The 26,514-nt window shown below is 38.4% G+C and overlaps 1 pseudogene; it reads left to right on the top strand.

Annotated features, from left to right (window-relative positions):
* LOC149168900 (3-ketoacyl-CoA thiolase 2, peroxisomal-like) overlaps positions 1-26,514 on the top strand; it is a 44,067-nt pseudogene that overhangs the window by 2,907 nt on the left and 14,646 nt on the right.

The raw sequence follows: 26,514 nt of genomic DNA on the forward strand, positions 1-26,514 counted from the left end.
TACAGGATTTCCTACCTTCATGCATATGGGGACTCAAATCCAGTCATAAATTGGTTGAAAAAAGCCTCTAAACTTTTGAGCTACCACTTGCAGCCTCTTTTTCAAAACATACAACTTACCTTCTATTTTTATGTTTCCTTTGACCAAGAACAGGAATCAAGAAGCAGGTAGATTGTCCAAAGTTGACTTGGAAATGGACCTAGCCTCATTAAAAGTCACAAATTTGAAGGAAGGACAGCAAACAAAATTTCTTCATGACACTTGGCACTAAATAATCTTGTTACTCTCTCTATGTTTTTTCTGAAATATGACAAATGATCTTATCAGTGTTTTCAATAGTTCTATATGGTAATTTTGACTATAACATCGATGTAAATTATATAAATAGGGGCAAGTAAATGATTAACTTTTGGATTGTGGATGAACGGTCTGTATAGATAATAGGAGTATAGATGTATCCTTTTGAGAGGGTGGTCACTTGACAAATCATATGGCTACAAATTCTTTTAAGGTTTTTTAGATTTGGGCTTTTCTCAACAAATAGTTTTTTAGGCTACTTGGCCTTTAGGAATGCCTACTGGCATATATGGATGTATTCTTATTATCAATATAAAAATACTAGATATTTTTTCCCAAGAAAAAGAAATTCTACCTACATGAAAAAACAAGAGAATAGCATATTACTTTGAAACTGCATCTCATCGAAGACAAGCACAAGACATGTTCTAGTAGTAAGCTATGCAAAATGAGATGTTTATTTTTTTTCACATGTAACTTACAACCCCACCTTCAAGCCACCCACCCTCTAGCCAATGAACAAGAAAGGGATAATCCTCAGATCATAAAGAGTCTCAATCAACCACTGGCTCGCGAAGAGTGAACACATCACAAGGATTGAAAATGGTTGAGGTGAATAACAATTTCTTCTTAACCACTTGAGATAGACTCAATTCACAAGATGAATTGATTATTGTATTAGAGAAGAATCATGATACGTGCTGAAAATCACCAAAATTTCCTATATAAGTTAGTTAGAAAAACAATCTCCAACCAATAAACCTCAATCATAAAGGAGAATGGCATTCTTTATTTCAAAAAAAAATGATTGTTGCAAAGAGAGGGAAATCACCATGGAATATGATGGTGATTCCAAGATGAATAGTTGACAACAGTTGGCTCGATATGTGCTCAGTATATTAGTTGTGAATTTTCTATGTTGAAATCAAGTGAGAAATTATTGATTATATGATTAAATTTTCAGGATTACCAAAATGCTGGGTAAGATCTGCCCAAAAAAAAATTTTTTAGACTTCAAACATGCCAAAAAAAAATTAAAGTAATAAATGAAATTTCACAGAATAGTAATTACATGGATTTGGAAGAAAGGATTAATAGGTGGAAACTCTAGGCCTAGAACAAGATATCCATTTGATCTAGATGACATCCCTATGAGTAAAAATCCCAATCGTCATTGTATTTGATTAAGATATGAAAAATCAATATGTCATTGGTGCACGCTTTAAATTAGAAAACAAATTACATATAAACCTAGTTCAGTTGAGAAATGTCATCAATTGATGAAGTGATACACTTGAAGGACCTAGAAAATTGTCAACATAGATATGATTTTATGAAGTTTAAACTTCAAAATTATAATGACTTTGTAGCTAATTTCGAAATTATGGGTCTCCAACCATTTATGAGTCTCCAGCTGGTAAATTTGAATGGAGAACCATTCCCAGGAAAAGTGAATAGTAGTCGTTTGAAGCCATACAGAGGAGGCCCAACCATTTGACTAGCCAACCGAGGCATAGTCTTAGCGCTCCAGGCAACTGAAAGGAGGTGCAAGACTATAAATTACTCTGCCCATGAACTATGGGATGTGAGAATTGCATGTAGTAGTGAAGTGTCATAGGGTCTACGACAATGCAAGGATAGCTACTCTGCCACGTAGGTTGGTCAGAAGGTGACTGTTAAAGTCACTATTCATGATGTGATGCTTGGTTTGAGACCAAATGGACTAGATGACAAGCATTTGAGGTGAACATTATGGGCTAGATTCTTGAAAATCTACTACCAATCTAGAATTAATGGACCAAATGTGGGGGGAACAGTTGAATTCAAATTCAAAAGGCACTATAAATTACAAGTGGTTGTCAAGCAAACAACACTTGGAAATTTGAGAACTGAATTGTTGCACACTCGAGAATTCATGATCCAAGACTTGTTCAATATTTTGAAAGCGAATTCGCTACTTGATAAATTACCAAAGACACTGAGAGCTCTATGGAATTTCACTATGGAAGCACCCGGAGAATTCATGGATACTAGAGCAATAGCAGTCATGGTAGCCGTGTAGGAATTGCGGAAGTGGAAGTCGCAAAGAGCGTCGGGATAGTTACTGAGATACCTAAATCATCACGCACATCGATACCTAAGAAGAACAAGCAAGCCATGGTACTGGTGCACGTCTCACCCCAAAATCTACTAAGAACCAAGCTGACAATGGAGGAAAAGGGTGTTGTTGGGAAAAGTATCCAATACGGAATGACCCTATCCCACTCTAAGGGTGATAGTACCTCAGCAACAACCGAATGCAAAGCTATTCAAGATTACTTCTTTATGAGATGTAAGAGAGAGGAGAAAGGGATCCACTAACCGTTATCTTCCGCTAATGGTTGATCCAATCTTCCCTCTTTGCTGCTTGCTCCCAGCTCCTTGCTCTTTCACTGGCCCAGCTACACAAAGATCCTGCAAAAGCACAAGAAAGGGAAACTACAAGAAGCATACATCCATAATTGATTCAAGGATTAGAATAAATCAAATATACAAGCATCAATACACCATTGAGACACATGCATATAGAAGAACCTCAAATACTTTATTAATGGAATAAGTAAAGTTCTGAGAGTGTTACAACCATAAAAGGCCCAATCCAGCAACACCTCCCAGCAGAAAGAAATCTCCTCTTCACCTCCTTCAAGCAAATCACCCAATAGTTCTATACTCAAACCAACAGCACTTCCTTACATTCACAAGATTCCAGCCTCCCTAGACCTCATGAGAGAGCTCTATATATAGGAGATTTGGAGAAAGGATGAGTCAGCTTGAGGCTGGCATGAAGCTGACTAGTGTCCTCTCCCACTTTAGTTATTCTTCAGTTCTTGAGCCCACTTGGAGGTTCTTGCTTCCACTTGGATATCTAGATCCTCTTACTCATCACAAGGCGAATTCCCTGATCCAAGTGTCATTTTGGAAGCTTCCTGGGCATTTGACACCTTGAGGAATGACTGTGCCACTTGGCCAATCTCACCCAGCGCAGGTAGCCTTCATTTCTTTTGACATTCAGCGTAGGTACAGAGTGGAGCAGTTGACATTCAGCGCAGATGCTCAGTGGAGCAGTTGACATGATCCAGAATTAGCTTGTTTTTGAGTGTTTTCAGGTGGAGAACTAATATTTAGTGCTGTGGTTTGCTGACCTTGTTCCTCTAGGGGTAGGAACAACATGTTTAGGGACTTGGGATCCCTCAGATTATTGACATTTCATGCTTCATGCTGTAAGGCACAAAAATGTCTATAACAGTTGCCCCCTAAAGTATGAGGTCATTTATCGGGTGAAATGCTTTATCAGGAGGATCCGAAGTTCATTCAATCGCTGAGAGGTGCCCTGTAATAAAATACAATACAATACATTATTTTTTTCATTCTGCTTTCATGATCTAGCTGAGGCGGGCATTCCCATGCTCAACTTTATAAATTCATTTTGGTACATATAACAGACGATCGTCTGATGATAGACTGATAATTCTCTGCTGAAATTATCATCCTTTGAGTAGGATGATCATCTGTTGCAATGATGTACATGTCAGATGTTTTTATATCCTGAATATATATCGCAGCCCGGATGGATGAAACTAGATCCGGGGTCTTCAAACTTTTTCGATCTTCACTCTAAGTACAAGTCAATCCATGTGAGAATTACGTTGAAGTCGAACATGGAAAGACATCGCTTGATTACCGGTCAATAATGTAAACCGTTAACAAGCGCGAGAGGTATCACCGATAATGATAATGACCCTCAAGGTACTGCAGTACAATTCACGTGGTGTGAATAAAGGACTTGGCGTCGAACACCACGCAAAATCTTCTTGTCGAAGGTCATTGATGTATACCTGTCGCCGGAAGTGAGAAACTTGCCATTGAGGCATGCAAGCTTCAAAGTACTGAGGGGGGTGTTCCTAGATCAACTTCTTGGATAATGAGCTGAAGTCGACAAGAAGCGATCCGTCAAAGGAGGGCCTTAATGAATCCCACATCAGTGACACAGAACGGAGCTAATGATTTTAGTGGAGGTGAAAAACAATCTGTGAGATATGGTTCAGGGTGGCGATCATGGGTGGATGAAGGATAATGTATGGCAGTGGATGGGACACGGTTGACTCTTTCTGAACAACATCTCTTGAACATATAACGACACTGATGTGATGGATCGGTAGCATTACCCCAAATGTGGATGGTTTGGCGAAGACCATGGTGATGAGACCGGTGAATGAAACAACCCAACCCGATGTGATACAGAGGACAAAGTGTCATGTTCAAGAGCGACTTGCTACCATTAAAGCTTTGAGGTTCTCCCAATTTTTCCCCAGTCATTTCTGACCAGTACCTCTTTATTTTTGTCAAGCTTGAGGAGGATAACATATGCTTGTTCTATAACCTGCCCTTCGGGCAAGCCCATCGCTATGTTTTAACGAGCTTAGCGATAGGGAAACTCGTTCTCGTCTAAAGACAAGTTTGTCGCTATTTAATCATTTTAACGAGTCTAACGACAAGGAAAACTCGGTCCTTTTCATTTTTAGAGAGTCTGAAAAGGTACAGAAAGTTAACTCCAAAATTCATTTTTCGTCATCTAATCCCTTAAGTCCGAAAAAGTATAAAACAATACAGAAGGGATGAGTTTTCAATAACTTTAACGAGCCGAATAAAACAAGCGCTCGACCTTTTTGTGCAATAATCCCTCAGGTCCAAAAAGATTAAAATCTAGAGGAGGGATAGCTCTTCCGGTCACTTTAACGAGCTGGAAGGCCAAAACTCGGCAAACTTTTCATATTTTACGAGTCAGATGAAAAGAGCTCAAAGAAGACTCGTCTTTTGAGGAACGAGTGATAAACAGGGATAGCAGCAGATTCCAAGTACAGGTTGGAATTTTCCAATCACGGCAGTGTCACAAGGATGGCTAGGTGAAATCACTCTTCGCAGATGTTCCTCAAAATGGGTAAACAATCATATGGGGGTGAACGATCAGCCAAATGGAATGGAGGTGGTAGGTGCAAACACGACCAAGGCTTTTTATGGCTAATAAATTTACGATCACAATGGTTATTTACTGGAATAGGTTCATTTTTTAATGAGCTTAAACTCTGGAGGAAACTCTTGCTCACGCTTTTCTATTTTTTAACGAGCATAAATTCCATGGTAAAACTGCTCGATCTTATGTTTATTTTTTAACGAGCATGAACTATGTGCTAAAACTGCTCGGTTCTTGCGTTTATTTTTTAACGAGCATGAAATTTATGCTAAAACTGCTCGAATAAGTTTTCATGCCCCCAGCATAATAATGCAAATCGAGGTGCATGCCCCCCCCCCAAGCTTCATTGCATCCAACTCGGTGGTTGGAATGAAGGTTTACCTTTGAGACTCGGAAAGGGTATTTGTTTCATTTTTTAATGAGGTTGACACAGTAAAAAAACTATCCTCATGACTCCTTGTTTCATTTTTTAACGAGGTTGACACGAGATAAGAACCGTCCTCGGAGCCCACTATATTTACAGTATTTCTATTAGGGCGATGATCCACGCTGACAAAATGTTTAGGAATCTTCCGAATCCATTAGATATAGAAGATTTCATATTGTAGGTTTCCACCATGGCCACTCCCGCCAGATTACTTGGAGGCGGTAGGGCGAAAGTACCCATTAAAGCAGGGTCTTTCAGGAGGCCTACCCCAATATTTTGAAGCGAATGATCGCTTCCATGGATCATTGGAATGCTTCCCGTAACTTGTGAACTGTCGGGGAGGAATGTTTGTTGGTCGACGATTGTAATTCTTCCTTGAAAGGGAAATGCAATCCTCCTGAAGTAGGTCGACACAACTGCGGCCATGGCATATATCCAGGGCCTTCCCAGTAGGATGTTGTAATCTAGGTTTCCATCAATTACTTCAACATCAATTCCTACTGTTTTGCCCCCCAGTTCAACTTGGAAGTTACTTAAAATCCCGTATGGAGTGTATGATCGTCCATCAAATGCTTTTAACGTAGTTGATGATTTCGACAAGGGTGGTGAGCCTAAATTTTTCCAGCAACTCATCGACATAAGACATGTAGATGCCCCCTCATCAATAATTGTTCGATGAACAGTTTTGTTGAGGGCTTTCACTTGAATAAGGAAAGCTAGTTGAGCTGGTAACTGAGGGTCATATCCTTTATGATCAAAGGCCACAAGATTGGAATCCATTGGGCCAATCCCACCTATTGCTGATGATAAAGCTTGCTCTTGGGAGGGGCAATTTTGCGGCACCTCAAGTGTCGACATAGCGGACGACGATTGAGCCAGGTCCTCTATTATATTATAATTCTGTGCTATTTTGGCACGAGGATTAAATGTCGATTTGTGTACTACTCCCTTTGGCAACTTTATCATAGGTTCAGGAATGTTGGGTGGCACAGCTTTGGTTAAAGTTGTTGTCGAACTACTAGGTTGTTCATTAGCTTTTTTATTCGATAGCCGTGGATTCCTGTAATCTTTATTCCTTGTCAAAGCATCATTCTGCTGCTTTGAGACAGACAACATAAGCACTTGGGATCGGGAAGCATTTTGGTTAGCAACCAGATTTTGACCTGGGTTGGGAAACGGATCAGTCAATACTGCTGGGGTTTTTGGACTCTTAAAGAGTTTCTTAACTTCAACTATATGTGGACAATATTCCGTCCAATGATCCTCATCGCATATATGACACCCTGCCGGGGGTTTCCTTTTTCTCCCTTTCTTTTTCTTCTTGCCCTCTGGTTGCTTCAGTCGTTTGCCCTTGTCGATCGACATGGCATTTACTTCTGAGGCAAGGAGTTCTTCATTTGCATTTTGACTAGAAATTTTGTGTTTCCTAATCACGCCATCGCCGGCGTGAGAGTCATTGTTTGATTTAGGAGGAGGAGGAATTGAGAATTCCGGTCTAGGGGCGTCAGGTATTTTGTCATAGAGCGTGATGGAATGAGTATAGACCAAGTCCAGATATTGCGCACGAGCGATAACCTGCTCTTCCGTTACGACTCCCCCCTTTGCCACATCTTCCGTGATTGCAGGAAGTAATGACTTGATAAACCATTCAGCTAATAGCTGATCGGGAACGTACGTTTTTACCATCCTACGACGACGTCGCCACTCATGTATATGATCATATATGTGGGTGGCAGTCGTCTGTTTGAAGTTGGTAAGGAGTTCTGTTCCCGTTTCATACCTTATTGGTAATTGAAAATGGGTTAAAAAGGTTGTGGCTAAGGTACTAAAGTTGTCGAACGAAGCTCTAGGCAATTCAATGTACCATTTTGCCGCTGGACCCGTTAACGTCCTCTGAAAGAGGCGAAGTCTTATCGAATCATCATTCAGGGTGTTCGATGAACACCACAGATGGAATGTCATCACATGATTCGACGGGTCTTCACCCGGATTTCCATTAAATTTAGGAATATCTGACGGAAGTTTATGTGGAATCGCTGGCCACCAAGGGGCATAAGCAATTGGATCATTCGTCAGCCGGTTTAGATCTGGTAATTCTAGAGTTGCTACAAAGGGCAACTGTTGATTCAGGTTAGGCGAAGCATACCCAGGATAAGATGGGATCACCTGAGTAATGGGTCTTTGCAAACCAGCATAATGCTGGCAACTTTGACAAGGTTGATGGGCATAACCATTATAGTATGGTTTCCCATTACTTACAAATATTTGTTGCTCAGGTCCTTGATATGATTGCTGGAATGGCGGTTGTTGAGATTGAACCAGCTCTGGTTGTTGGACCATTTGCTATTGACCAATACTGGATGATTGACCAGGATGAGGAGTCACAGTACTTGTTTGCGCCTGAGTCGCTCCAGATAAGGAGGCACTACCCTGAGATTGTGATTGAGTCATTGAGACAAGAGGTTGTTGTATTGCAACCTGAGATTGACATACAACAGGTGGAGCTTGTACTTGCGACACATTCACTATAGCAGGTATGGTGGTAATATTCGACACAGGGTGTACTGGTTGCGTTGAATATACAACCCCTGGTTGTTGAGGCAGTATTGGTACCCAACCGCTGGATGTAATTCCAGCTTGACCTGAACTTTGTTGTAAACTCTCATATGGTTGTTCTCTGGGAGGGAACAATGAAAGAGCATACTGCCCTCCATATGACGGAAATCCAGTACTTAAAGGGTAAATTGGCCTTTGAAGACACATTGGATCAATTTGTTGAGTTTCAACATAAGAAATACCAGATGATAATCCGGATGAAGAAATAGGAACTAACCATGTCGTTGTCCCTGATTGGACTCCGGCTTGTTGTTGACAATTTGCCGGGACAGATGGTATACCAGCAAACATCTTTGGAGTAGTAGCAGGAGGCTCTACTGTTGTTGTGTCGGACGACACAGTCTTAGATGTCGACGGTTGTTCAGACATATCTAGTCTATCCAAAAGATTTCTTAGCGATTCTACAAGAACTTACGATGCCAAAAGACTAACTTCGAAGATCAATGAGGGAAAGGTGATGATTATCCTGTTTAAAATAAATTTTAACGACGCTTAGACACAACTTGCTTTTTCACTTTTAAAGAGTCGAGAAAAAGCTAAAGATGACTCTAGCCTCCTTCGATGTTTTAACGAGCCCGAAGTGACAAATGCTCGGATGGAATTTTTCAGTTATAGAGTTTGAAAAAGGCCAAAAAAAACTACTCTGGAGATCTAGGCAGAGGGTGTGCCAACTTTTCGCAAAACCACTGAATACGTTTTACGGTACGAGTGGTCGATCTTCGTGAATGCTGTGTTCACTGCATTGCGATCAGTAGGGCGGCCGACACGGCTTCCTATGGATAAAGGCTTTGTTCCTATAGGGGTCTCCCAATATATACGCGACGATACGTGGGAGCACAAGTCCGTATTGATACTTATCGCTTCACCGTGGAGGAATCACCCAACCACTCAACGCTAAGATATCACGTTTAACGACGCCGGAACACGTCTCTAGCTTAGACCTCTATGTGTTTGCGTTATGTTTCAATGCGTTGTTGTGTAAATTCAATTTATTTTAAGGTTGATCTTGTTTAGCAGTTTGCCTTTATGGATCACCACGAGATGTATAGTAACACTCCTAAATGCAGTCTAAGATGATAAGCAAGCTTTTCAATCTTTCAACTTTGAAAATCTTAACTACTGAGGGAAAAGAAAGACAACATCTTTTCACACAGATCATAGAGCACACACTAATGCACTTTTTCCTAAATCAACATGCAAACCGTCATAATGCACATGCACAATGCAAGTATTTCTTTTCTCTTTCTTAATGTTGGTGCGATACAAAAAGAAAGCTGTTGTATAACTTTGAATTCAATTTCAAGCGAAAGCAAACAAGCTTGTCCAAAATCAAAATACACCTTAAGATTTACTTGTTTCAACACAAGAAATATATAAATTCAAACCATATGACGAAAGCAAAAGCTCAATCAGCTATGAACAGCAAATAAACTAACTCTTAAGATCAGAACGACACTTTATCACAGGTCTAGATCTAAGAGGCCACAGCAGGACTAGTTCACTTTCGTTATGGGAAACTGTAAATGATACAAGAAATACACAAAGAACAAACATAGTTTCTTTATACAACCGAGGCGGAATAGTGGCAAGGAAAGTTGGTTTCAGATAGGTACATTGACTGGTAACTGGCTGCAAAAACAAGGGTGAAAACAGGGCAATAAACAGCAGGGAACCCCAGTAGCACTAGGCAAAACTGGTTCAGCGCAGGTAGTACACTGTCAGTTTGACATTCAGCACAGGTAGCCCCTTCGGGAACTGCGCTGAAATGCAGACAGCCTTCACACAGCCTGCACTGAAGAACGAAACTTTCGTTTCTCTTGGTTTCCGGGTCACAGATTGCTAAAAAATTCACAGTTTTTGGCCAAATCAGAAGCTATCAGTCAAGTACACACTAAGGGATGAAAAGGAGGATGAAGAGCTATCACTAAGAGCTGTTCAGAGTCCTTGTGGATCAGCTCTTCAAATCATAAACTTGCTCAGAAACTGAGCTAGAGTAGCTGCCCTCTACTTTGCATTTGAAAGATCCAAATGCAGTTCGATTCGGTACTCCCTGTGTTTATGAAATGAATAGCAAAAACACAAACAACCAACAAGATACGATCCCCAGTGGAGTCGCCAATTTGTTGTTTGGAAAAGTATCCAATACGGAATGACCCTATCCCACTCTAAGGGTGATAGTACCTCAGCAACAACCGAATGCAAAGCTATTCAAGATTACTTCTTTATGAGATGTAAGAGAGAGGAGAAAGGGATCCACTAACCGTTATCTTCCGCTAATGGTTGATCCAATCTTCCCTCTTTGCTGCTTGCTCCCAGCTCCTTGCTCTTTCACTGGCCCAGCTACACAAAGATCCTGCAAAAGCACAAGAAAGGGAAACTACAAGAAGCATACATCCATAATTGATTCAAGGATTAGAATAAATCAAATATGCAAGCATCAATACGCCATTGAGACACATGCATATAGAAGAACCTCAAATACTTTATTAATGGAGGAAGTAAAGTTCTGAGAGTGTTACAACCATAAAAGGCCCAATCCAGCAACACCTCCCAGCAGAAAGAAATCTCCTCTTCACCTCCTTCAAGCAAATCACCCAATAGTTCTATACTCAAACCAACAGCACTTCCTTACATTCACAAGATTCCAGCCTCCCTAGACCTCATGAGAGAGCTCTATATATAGGAGATTTGGAGAAAGGATGAGTCAGCTTGAGGCTGGCATGAAGCTGACTAGTGTCCTCTCCCACTTTAGTTATTCTTCAGTTCTTGAGTCCACTTGGAGGTTCTTGCTTCCACTTGGGGATCTAGATCCTCTTACTCATCACAAGGCGAATTCCCTGATCCAAGTGTCATTTTGGAAGCTTCCTGGGCATTTGACACCTTGAGGAATGACTGTGCCACTTGGCCAATCTCGCCCAGCGCAGGTAGCCTTCATTGCTTTTGACATTCAGCGCAGGTACAGAGTGGAGCAGTTGACATTCAGCGCAGATGCTCAGTGGAGCAGTTGACATGATCCAGAATTAGCTTGTTTTTGAGTGTTTTCAGGTGGAGAACTGATATTTAGTGCTATGGTTTGCTGACCTTGTTCCTCTAGGGGTAGGAACAACATGTTTAGGGACTTGGGATCCCTCAGATTATTGACATTTCATGCTTCATGCTGTAAGGCACAAAAATGTCTATAACAAAGGGGAAGGCCATCAATTTGGAGGTCGATGAGGAGGAAGAGTTTGAAGAAATCCTGGTGGATGAAGAGGATGTAGAGATGGAAGTCGAAACGCAGGGTATGGACCCTCTCACCAGGCTACCCACATATGTTCCTCCACAGAAGGGTAAAGCCAAGGTGGCCAAGGATATAGATGAGAGAAAGAGCTCTCTGCAAACTCTGGTGCTCCCATATGATATTGTGTTTGAAGGAGTGCACTTGGGACAGATGCCCATGCTGAAATTTGAAGATTGGGACCTCACAGACCATGAGAAGATCCTGCATTTAGCGACTACATAGCTGATGCACCAGAAGATAGGCACGCCGGCTGGGATGTTAGAGTTGGAGCCACACAAATGGCTTAGAGGCATTGAGAAAGCAGGATTTCTAAACTTGCTCTGGGTGCTGCATTACCACCGTGCCCCAGTGACCATTTTCGTCATCAGGAAGCTACTCTGCTTAGTGCATGATGGGTGTTTGTGGTTGGAGGAGCCCATCCCCATCATAAACCATCTAATTCACAGGATTACATGGCTCCCTTGTGTAAGGGAGGACCCAGGAAACATTTTAGAGGGAAAAAGTGATGACTTGGCCATCGCGGAGTCCATGAAAAATAAATTTAAGTTGGAGAAGAAGAAGCAAGGGTACGCCATCTCCAGCATCAACAACCCTGCAGTTAAGGTCATGACACAAATATTGGTAGGAAAAGTGATGCGAAAGTGCCACACAGATGAGGTTCCCATGGCAGTGGTTGCACTAGTAGTGCAATGCGTAGAAGGGGTCCAGTTCAACTGGGAAATTATCTATACAGTGAGTTCCTTATGAACTGCTGCGAGGCACAGGAGTAGGGAAAAACATTTCATTATGCATGGATCCTTTCGTCGATAATACTGGTGACATTGAAGTTGCTCAAATATAGCTAGTTCCCGTCGATCATGTAGGACCTTCCAGAGGCAACAAAGTATTCTTCGTTGTGGGCAACCAAGGATGCACAAAGGATAAGGGAGAGAAATATATTTTGGGTGCTCATGCAGATGAACATCAAGATGGGGATCAATCACAAGCTACAGTTATCACCCACAGTCTACAACAGTTTGTAGAGCTTTGTGGAGTTAAAGGCAGACTTCCACCATGTCTTCATCAGGGCGTGGAAGGACCCTACGAAGATGTGGCATGAGTTACCATACTTGGCGACCGACGATGTAATTTTCACGGTCCTTGAGTCTTGGCTGCCGAAGTGGCACACTCAAGCTAGCTCTGCAGTGGAAGCGGAGAATTCCACCATGCAACGGAAGAAGGAAGAGACCAAACTATGGATGGCATAGCTGGCGGAAAAGTGCAGGAAAGAAGAAGCAGTGGCTAAGGCCTAGGCGGTGTGCAAGGGTGCGATATTGGTGGAACATCAACAACAGAAAATAGTAAAAGAACAACGCAAAGTCCAAAAGTCACGTTTTCCTGAACCATAGACTGATACAGAAAAAGGTAGCATGGACCCATAGACAACATCCACCTAGCTAAGGCATCCATGACCATGAGAGCAAGTAGGGCCACGAAAGAAGACAAAAGCCTCAAAATGTTTTTTGACCCTATCACCCTTACTGAAGGAGACTTGCACGATATTGGTGAGACGGTGAGGGATGTCACCATGGAGGCCCTCCAGCTATTTGAGGAAGAACACCAGATGGTATTGGGGGCTCTTCGGACACAGATACAGGAGTTGCAGGTGCTCACTCGATAGGCTGACAAAGTGTCAACCAGCCTTGCAGTCGGCACTTTAGTGGTAGAGGAAATGTTGTGTGCCAATATGAACAACACAATAGTGCTACCAGATGGAGCACTCATGATAGAGAATGAGGCCGACAGGCCTATGGTTAGTGGGTTGAAAGGGATCATGTTAAACCTAGTTGCGCTCCCTTGGGAGATGCTCTATATTTTGTAGGATGGAGTCACTGCATAACTACAGGCCAGGGAGAGTCGCGCACTACATGTAATGAGTGAGCAATGCATCAACATTGAGCAGTTGAGCCTGCAGTGCAATGAGGTAGTGGTGCAGAACAGACAGATAGTGCAGGTGGTGGAGGAAGCCTGCGAGATGGTCCCAAAGTTGGCCATTCAATCAGAGGAACCAGCGAAGGTGCACATACATAATTTAGTAGCAAGGGTGCATGATGCCAGAGAAGAAATACCCAAGGTTCAGCTGGACCTGAACCTTCAGATAACAGAATTATAGTTGAATGTGCAGCCTTCAACTCCACTGGAGGTTAAAGAACAACGTGCCATCGCGATCACAACAGTAATGGCGGTGGTTGGTAGTGCAGTAACAAACTGCATGAAGGTACTTGAGCAGTCGTTCGAGGTCCTCACCACGCTGTAGGAGGACTTGAACATAGAGTGCCTAGAGAAAGAGGCACGTGAGCTACAACATAAGTATGACGAGGTAAAATGGACCGCGCAGATGATTGCCCTTATGCAGAGGCTTACAATGATGCAGCAGGAAAAGGCTCTCAAGGAGTAGGTGGATGCCACTCTCCATAAGGAAGCAGTTTTGAAGGAACACCTAAAACCATGGATCAATGAGGCATATACAATTACATCATCCATTGAAGCAAAGCTCACGCAGTTGCAAGAAACTCAGGAGGGATTCAGGGTAGCAGTTTAGCCACAACGGTCAATGAACAACACGTAGAGGAAGTCCAGCAGGCAGCCGCTCAATGCCCTGTTGAACTTACAGTGATACAATCAGAGTTGGGAGGTCTTTGTGCAAAGATCTCCGCACCTATAGAGTGACTCGAGGGCAAGTCATGATGTTTGTGTTGGGGGCCTGTTGGGCACGAGATCCCCCAAGGAAAGTTTTGGGGCTTAGAGCCAAGATTTTGGTCCATGTTTTGTAATTCCAATGTAAAGACTCTGCATTTTGTGGGTGCGGAGCACGTAGTTGTAAAATATTCATAGGGTTGTCCGCGCTTATTTTGATAATGTAATGTCGACTGTAGAACATCTACCCATGGTCCGCTGACCATTGGATTGTATAAATTGAGCGAAGGTCTAAGTAGTTATGGCATCTAATAATCTATGATGAAGAACATATGATGTATGTGAGATAGCTCTGAAGTGTAAAGTCTAGTTTTTGGGTCATAGCATAGGAAGAGGATCTGCAGCTGAGCGCATAGACCCCTACAACTGAGTGCGCAGGGAAAGTCGAGTCTGTAATCAGTTGGAAGTATTAATAAAGAGAAGTTTCTATCAATTCTACATCTTTATTTCATGTTTCATGCATCTGTTAATTGGATATGAACTCCATTTCTAATGCTTATATGATGCGCGAATGTATATAATTGTATTGGTTAAGTGAATGCAAGTAAGAGTATATGTTTACGTGAAGATAACTAAGATTCATCCATAAGTTAAGTAAGATATTCAGTCAAATTCAGGAATTAGTGCAGTTCGCTACATTAGCAGCACAAAAAGAATTTAGACCCTGGTTAGGGCTGTGCGAAAGCCGGTTGTAATAGATCACGAAGGTACTAAAGGTGAGAACAGAGTGAGAAGCGACCTGCGCGAAGGTAGGTATAGTTAGACTAAACTGACATCACAACCATCTCAAGGGTGTGGAAACTTAGTTCCAGCATCCTCCCATACTTCTTTGGGTGAGACTTCAGTCCGCGCTCTACAAGCTAATGCAAAAAGGGCTAGTAGTGTAGGGATTTGTTTGGATAAATGACTCTGAACCTGGGTCAGGCCCCTGTAAGCCAACATTGAGGCTTGTTATCTTATTTTTGGAAAGTGTTAGCACTGGATCTAAGGGAATCACCACTACTATACAAGAAAAACTAGGGCTAGTTTCCAATTAGGAAAAAGAGCGTTGCAGGCTTTGCAATAGATCAGAGTCCTGTCACGGAAGTCACAAATAAACTGGAAGCAAGTATGTGAACTTTTACATCCTTGTATTTATGATTTATCTTAACTTCTAACTTGAGTGAGTAAATTAGGAAATTTCTACTCCTTTTATACTAATTAAGAAAATGGGGATCTATTTTTACAGTGTCCGAGGAGACATTGCTGTGATGTCCTACCATCTTCCGTGAACAACAACCTGGAGATTGTGATGAGAAGCTGTTTGGATGAGGAATTCATATATCCACAGTGGAAAGCAAGATTCTAATTTTTTTGGATGAACCAAACCCTACCTTGTTGATGTATTATATGGATTGTTCTTGATTATCGAGACATGGCTTTCTCAGGAGAAGAAAGAAAAACAGTTGAGCAACATTGCATCTCTTCGGTGGTCAAAAGCCTAAACAAATATGAATTTTGGTCATTTCATCTGAAAAAATGTTTTAGCTCCTATTATCATGTGTTAATCCATGACGCTTTGATTCTTTAGTTGAGTTAGAACTTACAGAGTTCGGAATAAACAATTCTTGTATGGATCTAAAGCATTAGTCTCTATCTAGCTTTTGTTATTGCAAGACATGTTTAAAAAACGAACTAGCTTTAACCTAGACAAGATATCTACTTCTTTTAGTATCTATGTTTAACTTTCCTAGTTATAATTTTGATGCAACCTGCTTGTCAACATTTTTCTAGAGTTATCAGTCCTCTGTTACTCTTGTTTTTCATATAAATTATCAATTTGTTGAGGATGGATGAAGGAAATCTTTTTCAACTTACTTTTTCTTTATTTAGGTAGTATGTTTTCTGGATATTCGAAATATCCATATGTTTTCTGGGCCACAGGAAATATCAATATTTCCAATACCATCTTCAGAGCATGTGGGCGAGGGCCATATCATGAGACTTTGAAAAAGACCTTCCCGATTTTCTCTCTCGTCTTGCTTTGGGGCTGACAAGAACTCATAAATATCTTCAAATCATACTCATCCAAAGGATAAATGTTCAGTTGAATTTAATAAAACTCAAATTCACATTTATATATCTGGTAGGTGGGGATTCACCTAGAAAATCAAACTCTGAACACAGTTAGAGAAACTAAGAGAATATCTCAATCATTATAATTCCCATATCATGTCTTTGTTGCTCAAACTCGATGCGATTCAGCTATTTATTTTGACTTCCTTTGCCTTTAATAATGGGGCATGAAACCTTAATTATTACATGAGATTTGCCATTATGTTTAACTAAATAATATATGGTCTTCTTTCTGTGCAGGGTGTGAAGTGATTTGTGCGGAGTCAAGGAAGGTTGTATACCATCTAGTGTTTCAGCTGTAAGAGATAGTCGATGCCATAATTGTAGAAAAATCATGAGAATATCCTTGAAAGGTATTATCAATCCCATGTTGACCCAAAGAGTGGTACTCCTGAATTATCAAAAATGGAACCTGAGAAAGAAGAGGTTATGAAAAATTCAGAGGAGGAAGATAAGTGCACAATCGGTGTTGCAAAGTGCGAAGAAAAAAACATCATAGATGGGGTGAAGACATATAGTATAAAGTCATATGGAAGGGACAAGAAACAATCGAAAAAATGGAGAATTAGACACTCGAGGTCAAGGTGGTGTTGGCAGATCTCTACAGGAATGTCGAATCAAATGATAAATTAATCAATGATTTAAGCTTATCATTCCCCAACACTTCTCAATTATTATAATTCCTCAGTCTCATAATAAAACCTACATAATAGAGGAAGGTCGACCAATGAATAAGATCATGGTGAGGGATGAAGGGGTCTCATAGTTGTCGAGCGATAAAAAGGTGTCTTTTTAACTCCTAATTACCTTCACATTAATTATCAGCCCAGGGACGAATTTTTATTTCAAAAGTGTACTCAGTCTGAGGCGGCTATTTACTCAAGAGTAATGTTTTGCAGTATAGTGCTTAAAATCCAAAAGTAAATAAATGCTTGAAAAAGAAATCTAATAATAACATAAACTCAAATGCTCTGAAATCCAACTATTCACTCAGCAAACATCAATTGAGGATACAGTAGCAATAACTCATTCCTCTAGAGATTGATGCAGTTGAAATCAAACTAGAACAAGACAATCAATTTGGGAACGAGGAAGCAATAACCAATGTTCTCTACAGTTGACATTCCTGCTTTAAAGCAATTAACAGGAAATAGAAATTGAACTAAAGCAGCCATTGAAAGTAAACTAGGAAAACTCTTTAAAAGCAGATGATTGCAATTAATCAACAGAAATGAACAACAAATTAAATGGGCAGCAACCTGTAATTAAAGGAATCTGAACAACAAACTCTAATTAATGGAAATGAACAACAACAAAGCCAAATTAATAGCAATCTTTACTTTAAGAATAAATCGGACAGCACATGGAAATAGAATAGCATTGATTAATGATGGAATATGAAACAATGCTAGAAAGTCAAATATAAATACACAATAACTTAACACATGGCACACCTTAATAGTAATCTGATCTTGGTAATCCGATTATCATTCTTAGTTATAAAGAATACGACTGTATTTTGGAATGGAACAACAATGTTCATAGATTTAGCAATCGCAAGGAGATATAGTCTCTAAGATGAATTCAGTAATACCAATTAAAGAGTGTTACAACACGTATACGTTGTAATCGAACAACAATACATTCTGTAAGGACCAACAATGTTATATCAATGATTAAAAGAACAATAATGCGTTACCAAGTCAAGATGAATTAATACGGCATTCCTGTCATAGAGAACGATATTACTCAATTGAACATAAATCAGATATAATAGAACCGTGATGTAAAATAATAGAACATACCAGATTACCAAATAAAGTTGATAATGAAAACCACGCATAAACAAAAGAGATAATATACAGCAGCAGCACAATCCACCAGAGGCTGGGCCCTTAGCCGCCAGCGGATGCTGCTGGGTTCCTTCAGGATCAAAGATGGAATGGAAACCAGATTTATATTAAAATATCAAAGCAGAGTTACAGTGGATTACAACAAGAAATCTGTCTATCTCTCAGCCATTATCCATTCTCTCTGCCATCCTCAATTTTGAATCTCTAATTCATCCTCAATTCCATTATTCGAATCCCTCCCCCTCTCTGATCTCTGTTTTCATTTAAATAGAGAGAGATTAGAGAGAATTTACAACAGAGATAATTACAACATGATTTCTATTACAAAATTAGATTATTTCCAACCAATTGTTCAACAAGAAGATATATTTCCATCCATCTTTCAACAAGAACAAGGCGAATTTGGCTTTGCAGCTGAGATTTGTAAAACAGCCACACAGCGAATCTGAGAAAATCGTGCTCAAAGAACCCTACGTTTCTCTTAGTACAAGCTGAATTTGGGAAAACCATTCTTTGATAAAGTTAATTTGGTCCATTCTCGATAAAACCCATGTTCTAGATTTTCCAGATTCATCTTCATTTGCTCAGAATCTCAACCGCAAAACTGTCACTTCTTATTCCAGCGCATTTCTGAGTTGGCACTTTTAATGATCAAATCTTCAATCTGGAAATTATCTTGGAGGCTAAAAATGGTGAATAATGTTATAACCAATTTATTAAACTTTCATTGATAAAATCATGCATAATCATCAATTTATTAGAAATACAGAAGAATAAATAATATTTTTACATAAGAGCATAAATCATTGTAAAATAGAATTATATGATAAATTATGATAAATGGCGTGATGAAGAATGGTGGAAATGGGTGGAATAAGCGTTCAAAAGTGACAATAATAATGGTATATTAACGACCCAACAATAGTCTTGAACATAAAATCAAAATAATAGTATGGATGTTTTACTAAAACAACAATGGACCTAAAACATCTAGATATTCTATTTAAAACCCCGATTAACTAAAATAAAATATATTTTTTATGTGAAAGAATATCATACTGATGATATAAATGACCGCAAAAGAAGAAACCCCCACCACTGCAAAAGAGAGCTTGAAATTCCTCACTCTATGTTTGTCTAGGGCCAAGTCCAACGAAATTATCCCCACATCAATAAGCAAAAACATAAACCCCGACGATAATATATTTCCCGTTCACTCTTCCAGAGAGAAATACCACCGGTTTATGTTCCCTGTGACAGGATCTTGTGCACTCCTAATGCCCAGTAGCTCGATGATGGTATCATAGATGAAGCCAGAGAACAAAAAGAAATAGGTGGCCAAGATGAGGAGACGATAGTCGTGGCTGAGGGTAGGGAAGAGGAGGGCATGTTCAAGGGAATGTGGGGTACTCTGAGAGCACTGTAACAAATCTTAAGATGAAAATCAAGAGATCGTTGAAGATGACGATGCTAAGTCTTCACTTGATGATGCCAAGCTTTGGGAGGAACCTTTGTCGACATTTTTCTAGGACAAGATTTTGTTCAGAGATGAACTTTAGAATGATTGAATTAAGTATGAGGGTTTAAGTTTTTGGCTGAGGAAATTATCTTTGCCCTCGGTCACTTGGGTTTTCATGTGGCCTTTTAGGTTGGGTTAGCTGAAACCATGTTGCCTAAATAATGAATCCGCTATTAAAACCTACAAAAACAAAATTCATCCAATAATGTATAACTAAATTTAATTAAGTTTTAATTAAAAAATATCGAAGAAGATGATGCATTTTATTAACTTTTTATCGAAATAAATATTATTTCATACAAATTGAAAAAGTTCATCCTCTTCAAAGTATGACATACTTTTCATTTACTTAGTATATGACATATTTTTCATTTACTTAGTGTCATTTAAGGTTAATTTTTTATTTAATTAAGAGACTCAAAATCTCATTGAAATTTTGATGAAAATCTCATTGGAATTTTGATAATAGCTAAACTATATCCAATGTTATGACTTACACAAGAATTTTGAAGGAATCAATTGACACCAAGACTTTCACTTAATCTCGAATAAACCAATATAATTTGATTTCCACTCAAATATTTTACAAACCAATCATTGGCTATTGTTATTTTCAAATAAATGTTAGTGTGTACCTAAATTAGCATCTAAGTGTTTGGCTTCCGTAGTAGTGGTTTAAGCTTACATACATGTTGGCTAACCCTAATAATATTATCTTGAACAAGTTCATAAATCGATTCAATTGATCTCATTTTTATGTTAATAATTCAATAACCTAAATATTGGTGGTGAGAGTGAAAGTGGGGTAGTTTTATAATGTTCATGAAACATGAACCTAATATTTATTTCATGTGGCTTTATTTTAACCTTATCCTTGAGGGTTATTTGAAAAAACTATTATGTCCAAAGAAAAAACCTAGGTCTCCCTTTGGTGAACCCTATGAAAGTCGATGGTAAGGCCATAGAGAGTCCTTTTTGTATGATCGTTAATGATGGGGATATACTTGTAAATAGAATATTAATATACTTGAGAGTTTGGAACTCATGGTGTTGCCATTGTAGATGAGTTAAAACCCTAAAACATGTGTTCTAGTTTTGTCCCTTGGCCAAATCTACATGGGCTTAGGAAAAGTCTTTGTGCTGCCAGTTACCCTTGTCGATATTTGATGGAATGCAATATTGTTAGGAGAACATATTCCTTAGGCCAAAGAGTTTCATTTTTCCTCGATTGTTGTTCATGTTAAAGTGTTTTTCTTTTTGTGAACAAAATGTAAAAAAATCTTATTTTATGATAAAGAGCCTTCATAAACTTTCTCGTGGTATGATAGCACATTGATTTGTATGAACCTACTCTTGCATATTATAATGAAAGTGAAAAGGATTTAGATAAAAGGGGGGTATTTGTGGCAACTACTATAATTATAGGGTGTTTCCCCTTGCAACACGAGTAAGGAGCCCCTTGGCCCTTTCACCACCTAGACAAAATTTTCTTAATGTGGTGATAATAGGTCATGTCACATGGTCAGTGGACATATTTGTTAAAGGAGGGGACACAAACACAACTACCCTCCTTCTTCAGTGAATAACAACAAATTCTTGAGTATTGTGTCAGGCATTTTTTTAGGCATTGAAGACTCTCAAGACATGATCCTTTGCTTACTATTAGAGTCTAATCGAAGGGGTAAGGTATGAAATTGAGTTGGAATGTTAGTGTAAGACATACATCTAACAACTAGTGGATTAAATTGTTTTATGAATAATCCAAGTAAAGATTTGGAACCCCAATTATATGAGGAACAACATCATTAACATTTATAGCACTTATTATTGGACAAATAAGATATAATGTAGAGTTGTTAAACATTAAGCAATTGGTTAATATAGATATTATTAATGTAATTTATGGAGAAGAAGAATAAGAGGGTTGTTGCTTAAAATAATTCTAACTCCATTGTCGATAGTTTCAAACATTGCAAACTCTTCCTATGTACCATGGTACTCATAATCCAAAATGGATCATGATATATTTTGTTATATATCTTGATACTTTCTAGGTGGAAAAAATGCAGGAATTGGCTTTTAGGGCCCACTTTAGAGTTAGGTTCCACATTAGTGATTTGGGGACTTGTACATTCAATTGGGAGCTCATTTTTCTTACATAGCTCCATTCCTTTTATGTTACTCGAGAAACTGGAATCTTTCCAACTGTGTGAAAATCACCCCAAACGAAGTTCGTATGTGAAAGTTACGCCTCTCGCATGTTGACCTACCTTATTGACCACCATGGCACTGAGTGGATGCCATGTCAACCCCCATTACTCACAAATGTGGGGTTGTTCCAAAATATAGACACTATTTGAGGGTTGAAGCATGCAAAAACCCTAACATTGATGTTCAATGACTAAATGTTGTGTTGTACTAGGTTACTTGGAAAGGAAGGGACTTCATTATTTTGGCATTGTTATTATTCCATAGTTGAGCATGGCATAAAAGAATGGGATATGGAGAATAACATATGAAGTAGAGGATTTTTGCAGTAACTTGTTCATGCCCCAATGTCCATGCCCACTCCATAGTGAGTGCCCCTTTCTTTTTACTTATATTCATAATTGAAAAAGAGAGACTAGAGCATATGCTTCACCTTCTAGGTAGGCTTTCTCTCGTATTAGGTTTCCCAAGCAATATATTCCATTCGTTTGTGTGGATGGTTTCTTTATTTTCTTGTTTCTTCCATTTTGATTTCAAATATATCCATAATTTGGAGTGCTACACTAGTAATATTTAATCTCAGATCTAAGATAATTAACTACATAATAAAATATTTTAGAACAATGTAAGAACTAGTGTGACAAACTATTCCAATAGAATATCCACAACAATTTAAAGACCAATGAAACCGTTCTTACTAATTTCCAATCATTGGATTGACAAACTCATTATAAGACCTAACATTTCCTACCTATGAGCGCTCTCTAGTGAAAAGCTTATTATATTGTGTAATGTGGTGTGTGGATGTTCTTATGTTTGGCTATCTATTGTTTTCTTGGTATTTTGATTATGAACCAAAGTAATAAATAACATGAAGCATATGTACAATATTTGTTGAATAGATAAAGAATATATATTGTTTATGCATTGGGAAATTTTGACTTGTTCATTAGAACATGTTTAGGGTCCCATGCTAACTCCCCTAATTAGGAGAATAGACTATCACTTAATGTATTAGGGTAATATTTATTGAATAATTCCCATGAGGTAATAGAGTGTCAAATCAATAATTGTAAGTGGTCTCATTGAAGAAGGTCCACTAGTTAGTGGTTGAGGCCTCACTAAGAGAATTCCACTAAGTGGTTAGGGTTTTGGTCAATTAGAAAGTATATATATTAGTAGAAGCTATGTAAGCAATTTCCATGTGAATGCTATTGTATTTGGAGATCTAATTATGTTTGGGGTTTCCCCCTCTAGGAGGAAATTGAACATTGCACTCAATTTTGAATATTAATAAAGGTTTGCTTACTATTTTTATCTCCCAATTTTGGTTTTGTTTACTTACTTCTTGCAATTATATTTATGTATATTTTGCTCTAACTATTATATTTCAACAAACAAGGAACACCACAAGTGGTATCATAGCACTTTGTTTTGCTAGCATGCACTCTTAGTTTAGAGAAAAAAAAGACCAAGGATGTGTTTTGATGTCTCTAAATATCATGGTGTTGTTTTTTAATAGGTAAATCGGTGGTTGGGGAAAAATACACATAGAAAATACAAGTGACATAACTTGGTTGGACACCTTTCTAACCTTTATTAGTACCCCTTTTCATAGTATCATATCAAAAAACACTTGTATATGAAGTTGTATTCCACATATCCTCAAGAAAATTGGAAGCCCCATATGAGCACTTAAAACCAACATAACATAATCATATCATCCATCTTGTTGGCATCACCTTGTTGGACACCATTTTAACCTTTTCTCGTGTGAATTGAAGTAGTATTCCATCAAACAACACTTATATATAGAGTTGTCTTCCGCATGTCCTTAAGGATAGTGGAAGACCCTGAATAACACTTAAAACTCACATAACATAATCCCAAATAATGTTTTCCCATCCAAATAAAAAATAAAAAACTATGGGTGGTTAAATTTTTAATCTCTATTTTATAGAGGGTAGTTAGTACACCATCTCTAAAAGTGACATCAATATGCTAAATTGAACCTGCTCGATAAACACATGGACCCATATGGATTGTGGGCCTACCTGAATTGTTTCCCACAAGTATTTCTCCCAACATGACTTGTTTGAGCATTAACGAGGAAAATTGTCTAGATCATGATATACCTAACAATAAAGTTCTCTTTCCATTGGTTTGTATAGGTATTACGGATGAATAACCTATGGATACATGTGATAGAATGAAATTCATGTAAGATTAATTTGTCTCTTTTTACTTTATATATATTTAAAAATAAAAAAAATTAATTTTAATCTAAATAATAAAAGAGTGAACATATTTTATACACCAAAATTGTGTGTGTTCAGTTTATTTAACAATGTAATACTACACATATAAATAAATAAGAGTTTGTTTTGAGATAGACATGTTATCTTCATAGATTAAAAAATTGTTGAAGAAATTTCAATTATGCACTAACTAAACAAAAATTGTTGACCAAAAACTTTCATCAAGCCATGATCCAACAACCTCCTTAAAAAACATAAGAATACACATGTTGAGACCAACTCTACATCACAATGATCAATACATTAAAAAACCACAACCCTTTCATGTAGGATCATAAGCATCACATAATATTCTATATAATAGGTAGGAGTTAATAATCCCAAATTTCACCATCAGTGAGTTGCACATGTATTTATCTTTGTTAGGTAAGTCTTCACCATCATCTTCCATTGGTTGAATGCATCATAGACACTCTTGATCAATAAAGTATATATATGATCTAATTCGACATTTTCGTCTCATTCCTCGATCATGTAGAGATTACCAAATTATTAGCATCCACAGAAGGGAGTGACAATCCACCAAAATACATGGGTTCCTAACCATTGCAACTACTAACCCACTAAGATCTCCTTCGAGTATATGGTTCATTCATATTCTCAATGAAATCCACCTAAATGTATAGGAAACTTTAGGTTTTTAGACCTATCACACCCCATAGAGTTTAAAACCAACATTATCCACTCATAGAGAATTAAACTGACACATGGCCCATACTCTATCAGAGGTTGCGCTAAACAAGTTATCTCGATCATCAGGGACACATGGATAATGGGTATGCCTTCTTACAAGAGTCATACAATGATACACCATTTACATAATACATAGATATATATGGTTACATATTATTTACATGCTCCATATCATGCAGGCAATAAGTACAAGATTTTATAATGTTTCATATTATTACAACATTCCTCCCAAGTACCAAATCTAGCTAAGATCAAGCTCAAAAACATCAATGGCCAATATACGTAATCTACACACAACATGTTAGACTTCCTCCAAATATAATATGTGATTCATCTTTCCACGTGTTCTTGGTTTTGATTCAATATAATAAAAGGTGTACCTTTTTATCCACCTCCAACCAATCTCCATTTCTACCACAAGGAATATCATTTCCATGCTTTTGGGTGAAATTCCAAAGACTCTCTATTATGTCTACAACATCATTATGTCCTCCATGTTGAAAAATCATAATTCCAACTAAGAAATATCTACCATTAACACTGGGCATGAAAGAATATTGTAGCAATGACAAGTGCGTTGCCTTGTTTGCAACAAGTTGAATTTCTCACTGATGATACATTGACAAATATTTTTTAACTCAAAGATGTCCTCTTGTAGACATGGCATGTTATACAAACAGTTTTCTAGTAGGAAAGGATCACAAGGATCCTTAATGAGAAGGTTCTTCAATATACGGAAGAATCTTGGAAAGAGTATATTCCACTAGAAGTTTGTTGATGCAGTCTGGCATATTATGGAAGCAAGCATCAAAGAAATTTACTAGTTTAGTTGCAGCATGAAGGCATAATTGAAGTATTTTATCATCTTGAGAAAGGAGCATCATCATAGACATTTTCTTCAAAGAAAGAGGTAGTTCGTGAAAGAAGTTGACTAGATGAAAAAATGAAGGAAAGAGGTATGCACTTCTTTAGATAAGAGCTCTTCTTTAGAAAGTAGAATTCATGTATTTAGAGATATGGTAGGAAGAGTTAGATGCAAAAATATATTTGGAATCATGTGCATGGTATGTATTGGTTAAATACTAGATGAAATAAGGACTCTTCCATATGGGTACTCGATGTATAGAAACATTAGGGTTGTGCATAAAATCTGGTGATATTGATCAACATCCGATATGGTCTCTGTTAGGGTCCTATGTTCCATAGTAATCAGGATTTGTTAATCTTTGAAGTCAAACAAGGTCAAAAGTCAAATTTTAGTCTATAATAGAAAAATATGCCAAGTTATAAAGCAAAGAGAATGAGTCACTGTATAGGTGTCATTTCTACTCCCACTCCAAAAATGAAGATCATTTAATCATGCTAGGCCATCTCCATATTTCATGAGCATTTTAATTAATCATGGTCAGTCAAACCCTACCAATCATACTTTCACCTTCTT

This window comes from Pinus tabuliformis, chromosome 4_2 (assembly GCF_031772625.1).
Source record: "Pinus tabuliformis cultivar Carrire ecotype Pingquan chromosome 4_2, CPIR1, whole genome shotgun sequence".
In the NCBI taxonomy this organism is placed as follows: domain Eukaryota; kingdom Viridiplantae; phylum Streptophyta; class Pinopsida; order Pinales; family Pinaceae; genus Pinus; species Pinus tabuliformis.